Raw genomic sequence first — 13,226 nt, forward strand, 5'->3', positions numbered from 1 at the left:
GACTGGCGTTGTAATAAGTCGTCGCTTCAATTCTTGAAAACTGCCTTCACACTTGTCTGACCAGATAAACTTATGATTCTTCCGTGTCAATTCTGTCATCGGTGCAGCTATCTTCGAGAAGCCCTCCACAAACTGTCTGTAGTAACCTGCTAAACCAAGAAAACTCCGCACCTCCGAGGCGTTCCTTGGCCTCGGCCAATCCCTAACTGCTTCTACCTTAGATGGATCCACCTTAATCCCATCTGCACCCACGATATGTCCAAGGAATGTCACTTCTGGAAACCAAAATTCACATTTCTTAAACTTTGCGTACAACTGATGCTCCCTCAACCTCTGAAGAACATGTCGAAGATGAAGCTCGTGCTCTGACTCTGAACTGGAATACACTAGGATGTCGTCGATGAAGACAATAACGAACTGATCCAGAAAATCCTTGAACACCTTGTTCATTAGGTCCATAAAAGCTGCTGGGGCATTGGTCAAACCAAATGACATGACCAGAAACTCATAATGCCCATACCGCGTTCAGAAGGCTGTCTTAGGTATATCCTCATCCTTGATCCTCAACTGGTGATAACCAGATCGAAGATCAATCTTTGAGAACACCGTCTTACCCTGCAGCTGATCGAACAAGTCGTCAATCCTTGGTAGGGGATACTCATTCTTAATAGTCAACTGGTTCAATTCCCTGTAGTCTATACACATTCTCAAGGTCCCGTCCTTCTTTTTCACAAATAAAACTGGAGCACCCCATGGCAAGTAACTAGGCCTGATAAACCCCAAATCCAGAAGCTCCTGCAACTGTATCTTCAATTCTTTCAGTTCCGCCGGTGCCATCCTATATGGTACCCTTGACACCGACTCTGTCCCTGGCGCCAACTCAATGACAAACTGAATCTCCCTACGCGACGGAAACCCTGGCATGTCCTCCGGGAACACATCCAAGAACTCACAAACCAATGGTCTTCTCTGGTCCTACTGGTGAAACCCTGGTGGTATCCACCACACTAGCTAGAAAGCCTATACATCCACTTTGCAACAAGTCTCTGGCTCTTAATGCCGATATCCTGGGCACGCGGGATCCATGCACCGTTCCCACAAAAACAAAGGGATCCTCGCCCTCTGGCTCAAAAGTCACCATCTTCTTCCTGCAGTCCATGGTAGCTCCATATCTAACCAACCAATCCATACCTAGAATCATATATAAATTCTTCATACTCAACTCAATCAAATCCACTGATAACTCCCTACCATCAACCATCACTAGCAGTGCTCTAATCCACCTCTAGATACTACCAGTTCCCCTGTAGGCAGAATAATCCCAAACCCTGAATCACAATACTCACTAGGTCTACACAGTCTATCAATCACCTTACTAGAAACAAATGAGTGTGTAGCACCAGAGTCAATCAATATAGTAAAAGGAGTGCCAGCACTAGAAAGCTGACCTGTCACTACCGAGAGACTAGCCTCAGCCTTCGCCTGCATCAGGGTAAACACTCGAGCTGGAGTCAAGCTGTCCACCTTCCCTGTATCTCCCTTCTTCACTGTCGGGCAATCTTTCCTGAGGTATCCCACAGCCCCGCACACATAACAAGCCTTAGCCCGACATTCTCCCGGATGGCGTCTCCTGCACCTGGTGCACTCTGGATAAGTCCTCCATGAATCACCGCCTCCCTGACGGCCACCCTGAGTACCCTGACCTCTCCTATCTGGACCAGGAACGGCCGAAGCCTCAGGGTTCTTCCTCTTCAAATCACTGGGGCCTCCGCCCCTACCTGAACCAGAATATGGAGGCACCGCCCTGCGACCCTCCCTCCTCACTGCACTCTCTCTCCATATCTTGTTTTCTGCTTCCTCAGCGGTAAGAGCCTTCTCTACAGCCTAGGCATAAGTTATCCCTCCAGGAACTGTGGTAATTCTCACATTTCAGGCTATCATATCATTCAGCCCTCTGATAAATCTGTCCTACCTAGTTGCATCAGTAGGCACAAGATCTGGTGCAAACTTCGCAAGTCTGTCAAACTTCAAGGCATATTCTGTAACTGTCATACTGCCCTGAACCAACCCCACAAACTCATTTATCTTCGCTGTTCTGATGGCAACATTATAATACTTCTAATTGAATTGATCCTTGAATCCTTCCCAAGTTAATGCAGTAACATCCCTAGTCTGTGATGCCACCTCCCACCAGATTCGGGCATCCTCCCTCAGCATATAAGTGGCACAGGCCACCCTGTCATGTCCTTCTACCCTCATAAAATGAAGAATGGTAGTAATCATGGTCATCCACTACTCAACCTTCAGTGGATCAGGTCCTCCCTCAAAGATTGGGGGTTGTTGCTTCCTGAACCGCTCATACAACAGTTCCCACTTATTCCCAACCTCAACTGGCTGAACACCAGGTACCACTGTAGGTGGCACCATAGGGGAAACACTCCCAGGTGGTGCCTCCTGCCGTAGAATTTGAATCTGTTCATCTTGGCTCTGAAGCCGAGCCTGCATGTCTGCCATCAACTGCTGCCAGTTCTCAGGGACTGGCAGAGGGGTCTTGCACTGATCATCATCTCTAGACCCAGACCTGACGGCTAGTTGCGTGGATTTTCTTGGACACATATTTATCCAAGTCAACAGGCAATCAACGACTCGGCAATCAGGCTATGATGACAGGGTAATAATCCTTTCATGATCCATCATTGGAACTCCAATCATTCACAAACAATCAATTTTTGACAATTCATCCACATGCACAGCAGTGCTAATAAGCACGCCTCAATAACATCATGCAATAGTCAAGGGCCAGGCCCTATCAGTATCTCATGCTCCCTATTCATCAAACAGATATCAACAATCATATCTCACTCAAATCATTTAAACACATAATCATGTATACACAATTACCAAACCCTGAGTTGAGATTGTCTCTCGCGGCTAATGTACATATCCAACCAGTCTTTAGGACCCATAAACCTAGGACGCTCTGATACCAAGCTGTAACGCCCTGGATAGCCAAGACTGTTACACTGTGTGTTTATAAAAGTGCTAGACTTGCTAATCAAGTCATTTAATTAAGAACGTGTTTTTGAAACTATAATGGAACTAGGGTTAAAAGATTTTGGTCTTAAAAGTCACATTTCTCATAAACAAACATTCCTTGTTTACATGGGATCCCAAAAATATTAAGATTAAAACCATTTACAAAAGATTTACAATTTAAATACATCATTAGCCATACTAAGGCAAAATAGACAGTTCGGCGATCCCTGTCCTGATCCACTCCTCGGCCAAGGCGACTGAACAGCTGGCTATGTACATTCAGCCACGCAGATCTCCATCTCAGGACTGGTCTAACTTGCCTTTGCCTTTACCTGCACCACGTAGCACCCATGAGCCAAAGCCCAGCAAGAAAACACAATAACAGAGCATAAGCAATCAACAAACAAGCCAATATCTCATATTGCATAACATATTCTCAACCATATAATCATTCAGAATAATCAAGTATTCGGCATACTAAACATATCAACTCATATCACACATCAATTCACAAATGATAACTAGGGTTAGCGCCCTCAGGCCGCACCCTCCGTTATCCCATTGACTCCGGCCCGCTTAAACCGAGCTCAGTGAATATTAAGCTGTCCTCGGCTACCAGTGGCCAAGCCGCGCCCTGTGCGCAATTATTGTGTACGGCACCCTTAGGCCACTATCACATGTCCCATGGCATAATACCATCATTGACATTATACAGATATCGGGAGCTCTTAGTCCCATCATATCACAAACATATAACCGGGTGCAATTTTCTTACCTTTAGGTTTGCTAGCTTTGATCACTTGACTCCTTGAGCACGATCCCTTTCGAGCCCTAGCGCTCACCTAATCACAACCATAGGTCAAAGTCATCACCAAACATCAATTCCAAAAACTAGCCTCGGGACCAACCTCGAGCCCCCAGGAAGTCCTAATTCCACCAAACAGGGTGGTGGAATCGAATCCCGAACCCTTGGCCAAAAACTCTTGTAAATAACTCTAAAATCCCTTTATGGAAACAGGGCAGCGCTACAACGCTCTAAGGAGGGCACTACAGTGCTACAAGCAGAACCAAAATCCCCCAGAAAGCATGGCCTAGCACTACATCACCCAAAGGCTAGCGCTGTAGCGCTAGTCTCAGACAGCCAACACCTCATTTTCCCTTCCTGCGATTTCCCCGAGCCAAACTCAACCAAAACTTCTCCAAACCTTCACCAAACTTAAAAACAAGCTTATTAACACACTCCACTCATCCCAAGCATCCCAAATACTCAAAACCCAATCACATGCATCCCTAATCTCAAAATTCACCATTGTTGCTCATAGACTTCAGAAACTCAGCAGAAACTAGTCAAGACATCAAAGTTTAAAGCTCAGAATTTATACCTTTGATGGAAATTCGATTTCAAGTTAGCCTCTAGACCTCCTTAGCTTGTTCTTCCTCAATTCCTTGGCTTGAGTTCCCCTGAAATTCCCATCAACTTAGCTTAGATACCATAATTCAAACTAGCCAAACCAGAAACTGAAAACTCCAAAGGCTTACCTTAAGTATTGGTGTGTTCCTGATAACCCCTTGCCAACCCTTCAAACTTTGATTACTATTCTTGTTGCTCAGCCTAATCTGGCTCCCTTCTGAGTCTTGCTCCAAGAAAATTGAAGAGAAATGGTGAGGGAACCACAAACCGACCCTTTGGAAAAAATGCTTTGTTTTCTCCCTTTTCTTTTTCTTTCTTTTCCTTCTTTTCTCAGCTTTCTACATTACTCTACAATTTCCACTAAGTATAAAGCTTCAGCATACTTATCTCTTGTAAGCCAATTGACCATAATGCCCTCCCTCTTAATTTTAAACCTTTAAGTGCATCTAGGGCATTTTAGTCATTTCACCCCAATTCCCGCTAATTCCTCGAATGTCTCTAATATTTACCGCTTACTTCCCGATACCTAATTAATCATCAATTATTTTCCTCATTATCAAAATTAACCTCAATATATTCTCTAAATTCCCATTTATAACCCTAGGCTTGCCCCGAGCCGGGTATAAATCCCCGCCTTGACTTTTTCGCTAATCTGCTCACTAGGATCGTTTCAAGTCACAGATCACAGATATATCCACATAATAATGTGGTCTCAACAATTATCACATATATATATACACAGTTATACCCGGAACGGGCCAAAATTACGATTATGCCCTTCTAACCTAATCAGGGCCTACATGCATACTAATACACAGTCATGCATCTCAAGTATTCAAATAGTCATATAACATGATTTAAATCATTAAATCACATATTTTCCAATTATTCCCTCTCGGCACACTAATCAAGGCCCTTAAGCCTTATTAGTAAATTTGGGTCGTTACCAGTCGACTCCCGGACTGTTCTATAACCGCCTAGCCAGAAAAAAGGAGAAGGCTCATATCGGCGTGGGTGAGTTTGGGGCCTGGAGCGTAGGCAACATCAGTGCGGGAGCCACTCTCCTGCTTCATGACTACTTCGCGCAGTTCCTTAAGTTTATGGGGATTGCGTCGTTTTAGCTCTTTCCTCAGGCGTACCAACTTCTTGTGGGATGGCGCATCTTTTGCATAGCAAAGCAGATCCCAGATCCTAGATCTGACTCTGGCAAAGGTGTTGTATTTCTACAAGTTGGAGCTGCAGGTCAACGTCAAGGACAAGACCATGGATGACTTTTACAGACTGAAACCGCGTGGAAACTACACTGCTCCTACCAGCACATGGAAGCACCACCTGGACGTCAAACATTACTGGTTCATGACGTCTGGGTTTCTTTTAGAAAAGAACCCCACGCTGATGCTGGACTTCCAGCAAGTGGGTAAGTGGCTTCCCGTTCCCTAGTTTCTTTCTTGTTTTCACTTTTCATTCTCGATATATTGCCTTGGATGGCAGGACCCTATGCCCAGAATCCCCTCACCCAGTTTATCTTGGACCAGAAGAAATTCTACTCCGTGCTGAGCACGGAAGATTTGGATGTAGGGGGCTACGTCAACACCAAGAACCTCCGGGTTGTCGGGATGCTAGCGGCCAACCAAACGATCAAGCCCCCCAGTCTTCGGGGGATACAATGCGAGAAAGACACGACATTGAGGGAGGAGTTGGCCCTTGAGCACATCAGGGCTGTAGAGGCCGCGACCTTGGCAGACGCGGCCAAAAGGAAGCGGGACCAGACTGAGCAGAGGGAGAGTGCCACCTCCGAGGAATTGGAAGCCCTCTTTGACGAGGCCCAACCAAATATGGGGACCCCTGGTGCTAGTGTATCAGGGCAAGGTAATTGACCTTTGCTTTTGATTTATGCTCCCCGAGTTGGGGGCTTAGTTAGGGATAGACTAGTTTATCAAGGCCCCCTGCTCGGGGCTGATGGAGAGATGAGACCTTCTTCAATATGGGAACTTCTTGGACCCAGATGACATGGGAGACCGAGTTCATTCCTTCGCCTTAGGGGAATTAAGTCGAGTCCGAGGTCTAGACAAGGGTTCGTCCCAGAGAACTTTTTGTCTTGTTATTACTCATTTGCCTTGACTTGTTTATTTTGCTAATTCCCTTTTTGTCTACTTATTTCAGAAGACTACGACATGTCCAATCCCGTAGAAAAGATGAAGCAGACCCTTGAGGTCCGGGTTGCCAAGGCTAGGGCTTCGGCCAAAAATACCACCAAAGGCGCGCCCAAGCCAAAAGCTTTGGATGCGATCCTTGAGAGCTCGGTGCCGGAGCCTAACTCAGTCGGGGAGGCCTCAGCCGCAGTCCCGATCATGATAGTTAATCCTGAAACTGTCCCAACTCTCCCTGCTCGTCCTCCGATAATCGACTTGGAGGGGGAAACAATGGTGAGTCGGAGTTCCAGGAAGAGAACCGCGGACTCAGGCGCGGGTGAGGTCGTGAAAGGGACATAGAGGGCCAAGACCAGAGGCGTTGGCTTGGCCGAGGAATCCTCTGGGGACAGTCATCTTGCCACCAAGGAACTCCTAGATGCACCTGCCTTTCCTGTTCATCCGACTTTGCTCGAAGAGGGAGAGGCAGTTTTGTGGGAGGAATAGTCCAAACTGGTGTCTCGGACGTGGGAGACTGGCCGGGGGAAGAGGGAGGAGGTTTATCGGGCCCTGATGATCCGTCGTCAGGCCGAGTTCTCGGAGCGTCCGGCAACTTTTAGTGCTTCCCAGCCGATCATGGACCAGCTTGCTGTTGAGACGGGGTTCCGTTCCAAATTGGGGCAAGACATGACTCCTTTTGATGTGGACTTGCTGGATCAGGTGGGAGATACTATGTCCAATATCCAACTGAAGCAGTACGCCACCATAGCCAGCCAGGACATGCTATTCATCTCCCAGGCTCTCTGCCATCAGGCCAATGTTGTAAGTTATCTGTTTGTACCTCCTGTTTCTTCTTGCACTTTTAGTTCTTCAGATTTTTATAATTTCAATTCATTCCAAGACGTTCTACCACCAGAATGCCGAATTGGCGGCCGAGATTGCAATGAAAATGGAGACGAGCCAACTAGAGCTGGAAGCGGCCGTGAACCAGCAGGAAGCCGCTAAGGAAGCCCTGGCCAAGGAGGTGGCTCAAGCCAAAGTGGACCGCGAAGAGGCTGCCTGGACTAATTTACAACTTGGAGAGACGATGTCCTAGAGAGAGGCCGAGAATAGCAAGCTAGTGGCCGGTTTGGAGGCGGAGCTTCTCCGAGTGAAGGTCCTACAGAAGGCGGCCGAAGCCCAGTCTACCCAGGACCGGGAGAGGATCACTGGTCTTGAGTCTCAGGTCTGCAAATTGGACGACCTGTTTCGGCAGAAGGTGATGGCGCACGATGAGACCCGTCGCGGGAAAGAAAAGGCGGATGCATTGCTGGAGGTCACCTTTGACAAGGCCATCTACATGGCTTGGCTCCAGGACAAGAACATGAACCTCCTGCTTTACCCTGACCAACCCCGCCGCAAAAAGAGCCGAATTTGAGGCCAAGGAGAAAGAAGACGCAGAACCCTTGGACGAGGAAGAGGCAAATAGAGCAAATCCGGAGGCATTGGGGCACGACGAAGCCTAGGCCGGGTCTTCTATTTGTCTTTCTCTCTTTCCTTTATTTTTTGTAACATTTTTATGGACGCAGATGCATCTAAGACAATTTTTATATTTGCATTTACTTCATTTCTTGCATAAGGCTTTCCCTGTTTCCATTCGTTAAACTTTTACTAAGTGTTTTCACCACCTTGTGTGAACGAGTCGAATGTTCAGCTCCGGTTCCAACGGCCGGGACTGTTGGGGAAAAGTTGCAGAGAATGTCTCTTTTGGTGACCCGTCTTTGGGTCTTGACAGCCTGGACTAGATTATTCTGGTTTTATAATACGTGCTCCAATAGCCCGAATCGCCCGAGGTCTTTCTAGATTTTAACTTATCCATTCACTTTACTCTTGTTGCTCAGGTTCCAACGGCCTGGGCCATTAGGCAGTTGATAATTATCTCTAAAACTATTCATCCTGATTCTAGTGTTCAGGTTTTGACAGTCTGGACCATCAAGGATTAGCTGATTAGCTTATTTTGAAACCTGGGTTAGTTTCCCACGGCCTGGGCCATTTATAAGACTAATTTTAGACAACTTATACCTGGGACTCACGCTCCAATAGTCATGTTTTATTGCAGAGATGACGCGGACAGGTATTTGGTTGTTTAGGACCATGCTTGGTCAACCAATTTTTAGGTATTTTATACCCCTGGGACACGCGTGTCCGGGTTAGGACTTGGGCTGGCCCGTATGTCCTGTTGGATATTTCACCTCTCGGACTATGTAGGTCCGGGCCGAGATCAGGCTTGAGCCTTAAGTCCTATAGTTTGTACCCTCAGACCATGTATGTCTGGTTCGGGACTAGGCCTTGGGTCAATGGATACACACCCCCCTAGTGAGCCAAGACTGGTCTTGGGTCACTTGCTTATGGAGACGGACGAGAATTTTCATTGTTTCACAATATTTCTTTATGATGTTTTGTACACATCATTTTTATTATTCAAGAAATCGCCCTGGGGCATACATTGTTTACAAAGAAAATATAAAGCTGAAACATGCTCTCTTGACTACTGATAGTACTTACGGAGATGTTCCGCGTTCCAGGGCCTTGGGACTTTAGTTCCATCGAGTCGCTTTAAATGGTACGTTCCTGGACATACTTCATCTTGAATTTCATATGACCCTTCCCAGTTTGGGCCCAGAACCTCCACTCCTGGATCTAGGATTGCAGGGAAGACTCTCCTTTGGACTAGGTCACTGGTTCCGAACCTTTAGCTTTTTACTTTTGAGTTAAAATGTCGAGCGATCTTGCCCTGGTACATCTCCAACTGAACTTGCGATTTTTTTCGAATCTCTTCGATGAGATCCAAGGATTCCTAGAGTAAGGCGTGGTTCTGGGTGAGATCATATGTGTCTCCCCTGTGGGATGGGACAGCCGTTTCTACTGGGATGACGGCTTTGCACCCGTACACCATGGAGTACGGAGTGTGTCTGGTAGACGTTCGGCCTGTGGTTCGATATGCCCATATTACGTGGGGCAACTCTTTTGGCCACTTGCTCTTGTAGGTTTGAAGCTTTTTCTTTAATGTCCCCTTCAATATTTTGTTGACGGCCTCTGTTTGCCCGTTTGCTTGAGGTCTAGCGACTGCGGAGAAGCTCTAGATGATACCATGTCTTTCACAGAAGTCCGTGAAGTGGATGCTGTCAAACTGCTTCCCGTTGTCGGACACAATCTGGCAGGGGAGCCCGTACCGGTACACGATGTTATTGATGATGAAGTCCAAGGCTTTCTTTCAGCTGATGGTGTTCATAGGCTCCACTTCAACCCACTTGGTATAGTAGTCAATGGCCACGATAGCATACTTCACACCTCCTTTCCCGATCGGGAGCGATCCTACTAGGTCGATTCCCCATACCGCGAAGGGCCAGGGACTTGTTATTAGAGTTATTTCCGTTGGAGGGGCTCGTGGGATCTTCGCGTACCTTTGGCCAGAAATACAGTCTTTCTTCATGGTTGGCCAGAAATATCCTTGGCACAGGATTTTCTTGGACAAGCTGAGTCCGGATGTATGATCTCCACAGAAGCCTTCGTGCACCTCGTGCATGATTGCACTCACATCGGTCCCGGACATGCATCGGAGGTATGGCATGGATAATCCTCTACGATAGAGCTTTCCCTCCATCATGACGTATCTATGGACCTGGTATTGAAGCTTCCTGGCTGCTGCCCTGTCCGTGAGCAACCCCCCGATTGTTAGCTATTGGATGATGGGTCCCATTTAGGACGTGGAGTAATCTATAGTGTTGATCGTGAAGGTTTGAATACTTGGTATGGGGAGATGGTTGATCGGGTCTAGCCCAAAAAGCTCTGCCTCAGCATCTGTGGCCAGTTTTGCCAACATGTCCGCAAACACGTTTTGATCCCTGGGGATCTGGCGAATGTAATGCTTCTTGAAAGTTTGAAGCATTTCTCGTGTCTGAGTCACGTAAGCTGCCATATTTTCCCCTTTTGTCTGGTACTCTCCCGAGATCTGTCTGACAACCAACTAGGAGTCGCTATAGATCTCCAGGTTTGTAGCCCCTACTTCCCAGGCTAGGCGCAATCCGGCAAACATGGCCTTGTGCTCGACCTTGTTGTTCGAAGCCTTGAACTGGAAACACAGGTCGTTTTGTAACTGGTGTCCCTGTGGTGACACTAGGATGATTCCAGCCCTGCTCCATTTTCATTCGAGGCTCCGTCTACGAACACCTTCCACAAGGGTGCTACAGGACCCACGGGATCGTCCTCTAGTGATCCCGGAGCATTCCACGATGAAGTCAGCTAGGGCGTGTCCCTTGATTGATATTCTAGTGATGTATGTAATGTCGAACTGACTCAGTTCCATGGCCCACTTCAAGAGTCTTCCTGATGTCTCTGGTTTTGGTAACACTTGTCGCAAAGGGTGGTTGGTCAGAACCCTTATGGCATGGGCCTGGAAATAAGGCCTAAGCTTCTGGGACGCGATTATTAGGCAAAACATTAAATTTTTGATTAGTGGATATCATGATTTTGCACCCAATAACCTTTTGCTTACGTAATAGACCAGGAGCCGGGCCTTGCCATCTTCCCGTACTAGCGCAGCGCTGATAGCGTGTTTGGTCTCGGCCAAATAGAGGTATAGCGGTTCTCCTTCCACTGGTTTTGCCAATATTGGTGATCGAGCCAGATATTCCTTCAGTCTTTGGAAAGCCTCTTCGCAATCAGCTGACCATTCGAACCTTTGGCTTCCCCGAAGAACGTTGAAGAATGGGATGTACTTGTCCGTGGCCTTCAAGACAAAACGACTCAAAGCAGCTATCCACCCAGTCAGGCTCTGTACATCTTTGTGCTTCCGGGGTGAGGGCATCTCGACTAGTGCCTTGATTTTGTCCGGATTGGTTTTTATTCCCCGGTAGCTTACTATGAACCCCAGGAACTACCTGGATGCTACGCCGAAGGTGCATTTTTTGGGATTCAACTTCATCGCATACCTTTGAAGGATTGCGAAGGCTTCGATCAGATCGTCAGAATGTTTGCTGACGGTCTTGGATTTAACCAGCATGTCGTCGATGTATACCTCCATGTTCCGTCCCAGCTGGGCCCGGAACATTTTTTTGACTAGCCACTAATAGGTGGCTCCGTTGTTTTTGAGTCCGAAGGGCATGACGATGTAGCGGTACACCCCCTTATCGGTTTGGAAACTAGTATGTTCCTGGTCCGCTACATGCATAGAGATCTCATTGTTGCCTGAGTAGGCATCCATAAAACTCAAGATCTCATACCCAGACGTTGTGTCCACCATCTGATCGATCTGACGGAGCGGGAAGCAATCTTTGGGGCAAGCTTTGTTGAGATCCGTGAATTCGATGCATGGCCTCCAAGTCCCGTTTGTCTTCGGCACCAGCACTGGGTTGGCTAGCCACACAGGATACAGAGCTTCTCGAATTAAGTTGATCGAGTATAGATTTCAACTTCCAGCTTGAGGGCTTCCGCCCTTTCTGCCCCTAGGGGTCTTCATTTCTACAGGACTAGCGTCGCATCCTTGTCGATATTCAAGGCGTGGCAGATGATATTGCGGTCGATCTCGGTCATATCCGAATGAGACCAGGCCAGGACGTCCTGGTTCTCCTTCTACCGGGCGATGATGGCGGTTCGGACCTCTGCCTTCAAGTTCTTCCCGACTTGGATTACCTTGGTTGGGTCGGTGTCACTGATGCACACCTCTTCAATCTCCTTCTTGGGTTCCAGTACGCGGTCCTCCCCTATCCGCGAGTCTAGCTCATCCTCGTCTCAGAAAATTCGTCTTGCCAGGGGAGGGGGCGGGACTGGATCAGCGATTTCCCCAAGAGGTTCTTCGCGAACCATGTAAATGGGTTGGGCAGATACGTGGTAACATTTCCGTACGCTCTTCTGATCTCCCCGGACTGTTCCCACTCCTCTGTTATAGCAGGGTAATTTCATGCATAGGTGGCGGATGGAGGTGATTACTCCGAATTCGACCAATGCGGGCCGACTGAAAATGATGTTGTAAGCGGTGGGGCAGTCCACCACCACTAACGTACAAAATGTGAACGAGCTTTGCATCTAGTTTCGCAGTGTTACGGGCAATTAGATTTTTCCCATTGGGAGTATTGAGTCCCCATTGAAGCCATAGATCTGGGTTGGGCACGAGGCTAGATCCGCCTCGGTCAAGCCAATTGCGATGAAGGCAAGTTTGAACAAGATGTTGACGGAGCTTCCGTCATCCACCAGCACTCTGGACATCATCTTGTTGGAAATTTGGGCATCAATGACCAGAGGGTCATGATGCGGGAAATGGATGTTACGGTCGTCGTCTTCCGTGAAGGTGATGATGAGGTTCATCAGCTTCGAGCGTTGAGCCAGTGCTTAGACCAGGGCATATACCTCTTGGTTGTGGTCAAGTTCACCGAGGTAACGCTTTTGATCATTCCAGGACGGTCCTCCCAGATGGGGCCCGCCCGAGATGGTGGCTACGTGACCATCCACTCGTGGGGGTGCGGTCCCGACCGGGTAAGGCATTTATGGTCCGGGTGCCTGCACGGCGGGGTCCCCTGAGGGACCTGAGATCCTAGGTCCTTTGTGTATCCTCCCTGAGGAGGTGGGTACGCTCCAAGTGCGCCCGGGATCGTGGACTGTCCAGGGACTGCTGA

The sequence above is a fragment of the Humulus lupulus genome, chromosome 1 (genome assembly GCF_963169125.1).
Source record: "Humulus lupulus chromosome 1, drHumLupu1.1, whole genome shotgun sequence".
NCBI classification, from domain to species: Eukaryota; Viridiplantae; Streptophyta; class Magnoliopsida; order Rosales; family Cannabaceae; genus Humulus; species Humulus lupulus.